General features: G+C 30.2%; 1 protein-coding gene across 10 annotated transcripts in view; it reads left to right on the top strand.

Annotated features, from left to right (window-relative positions):
- CEP170 (centrosomal protein 170) overlaps positions 1-2441 on the top strand; it is a 147073-nt gene that overhangs the window by 119400 nt on the left and 25232 nt on the right. The gene's annotated exons all lie outside the window — the stretch shown is intronic.

The raw sequence follows: 2441 nt of genomic DNA, 5'->3' as shown, positions 1-2441 counted from the left end.
AAAAAAAAAAAAAGCCTAAGTGATACCAATCCATCTATCAAATAAACCTGATCATACAGAATTAAATTTGTTTCTGTAAATTATTACCTATCCAGAATAAAATTGAAGAGAAAGAAGCAAAATTTTTCTTCAATGTAGGTAGCAGTCTGAAAAACTATCTTTCCATTTGGAAATGAAAAAAAAATAAAGACTTTTTCAACATTTAGTTGTAAAAACTTAGAGGAGCAAAGAATGAGTTTTGAATCTGAGATTCAAGAGACTTAGCTTCTACTTTGACTTAAGCAGGCAAGATGTCTACGGACTTATTTCTTCTCCATAAGTTGAAGAATTTCGCTTATCAAATGTAGGGTCATTCTGTTCTAAAATTATGTGAAATAAGTAAGTTTTAGAAAAATTAAAAGCATTCTAACTTGAAGTTTCCTCTGCATTAATTTGTACATTTTAGGAAATTTTCTTTATATAAGATGTATAGCTTCTCTAGTTTGAAAACAAGGTTAAAAAGTAAAAAGTTTTGAAAGAAGTTTTTTTTTTTTTTTTAATTACAGTTAGAGGCCCTAGCATTAGACTCCCTTTCCCAGTTCTTTTCCACTAGTAGTCATCTTTTCACTCAGTTTCTACTCTACTTTTTCTGTTACACAGGCTAAGTGGTATCCAGAGATTACTTTTTTCCTCAAAATAGTAACCTCAAAATTGTTTTCAGATCCTGAGACCCAGAGTATTCACAGTTAACTCTCGTGTGACTCTCTGCTTATTTATTGCCACCTGACATTTAGCGTACATTGACACTTCATACTCCATTTCTTACTCTGCTTTCATGGACCTTGTCACTCGTAAATTATCAGCTATTGATATCATTCTTTCTAAATAAGTTAACTACTCCCAGTTTCATTATACTTGTGTTTTAATATTTTCTGTAATTTATTAAAAGTCTTTTAATGAGTTTAATTTTCTTTCCAAACAACTTTAAATTATAGGTGTTGGTAACCATAGTTTCCCAATCAAAAAATCAGAAAATTTTATCTAACAAATGATCTTTCCTTATTTATGAAAACTCTGACAGGATTTCAAAACAAACACATTTACCATTTAATTAAATGTCGTCTTTGAAAAGTAAAGATTCATTTATATATTTCTTATTTTATTTGCCATATTTCTGATTTTTTTTCTAAAACTTCTTTGTTCTTATTCCTAAACTTATCCTGAGTTGTTTTTAAGTCTCAGAAGTCACTTCATTTGAGTTTCCATATGTTGAGACATGAGTACATTTTCATGATGGTAAAAAGTATTATCTTTGTTAATAAATTATCTTATAATGTTAAAATTTTAAAAATATATTTAAGCTCTTTTCAAGGAAAAAAATCTATAATTAATTACCTGAAATATTATCTGTGCATTTGCCTACAGTTTTACAGAGAGCTGTGGGCTTCCAGCATATAATAATTCTTTCTTACTCATGAATCTAGTTCTAAATCCCAGAAGCTCCAAATAGGAGTAAGAATCAAGGCAAATGGGTAGGCTCTGATTTACAGCATATTCCTGATTACACATTTCTGTTTCTAAAATCAACTGTAGTGGCAATGTAATTCAATTTTATCCTAATGCCAGTTTAATATTACAGAGCCCCAGGCTAAAATGTAGTTGTTGGGGGCTGGGGGAGAGGAAAATTTTAAACTTCTAGCAGAAAAAAATGAAGAAATTTTGAACTTCACCAATCTACACAAACGAGTTAAAGAAAAAGTAATCTGTCAGTATTAATAGCATTTGAAACTTATAAGTGCTAAGATTTTGTCACTTTAAATACCAAAAATATTTCATGATTTTTAATAGACTGGGGGAAAGCAGATGGTCTGATCTGTCCAAAAATTAATTCATTTATTTAAAAATGTATTTGTTTAATATTTGCTAGCCAAATGCTCTGCTAAATGCTAGTTATACACAAATTAATTAAACAGACATGACTCCTGCCCTTGTGAAGTTTACCTTGAATTAGTCATTATCTCCCTGCTTTTTAACTCTTTTTATGCTTCACAATTATTTGTATATTTGATTTTCAGATTGACGGTATTAGTGAAATGTCTACATTAATTTGTCTTCTGGTATTTCAAATGTGTCAGCAATACCATGTTTTAAATGTCTTTGCTAACCTTAAAGAAGAAAGTGATTGCCACTTTCTTTAATGTGCCTATTCACGGTATCTCCTGTGCCTTAAATGTCAATGGTTGTGAGAATAGTTTTGCTTTGTAGACTTTATGCCATTGTCTATTTTCACCATATGCTTTCAGTGTCAAAGCAGCAAAGAGTTGTACTGAAGATGCTTTGTTGTGTTTTTTACCATGTAAAAAGACTTTTTCCAACCATAGCATAACAGGATGTTGAATGACAGAGGTAATGTTTTTTTGTTTTTTTTTTTCTGCCATAGAGACATAATTTCCACAGCAGGA

This window comes from Tupaia chinensis, unplaced genomic scaffold (assembly GCF_000334495.1).
Source record: "Tupaia chinensis unplaced genomic scaffold, TupChi_1.0 Scaffold000532_1, whole genome shotgun sequence".
In the NCBI taxonomy this organism is placed as follows: domain Eukaryota; kingdom Metazoa; phylum Chordata; class Mammalia; order Scandentia; family Tupaiidae; genus Tupaia; species Tupaia belangeri.
This window is presented reverse-complemented; position numbering and strand designations above follow the sequence as displayed.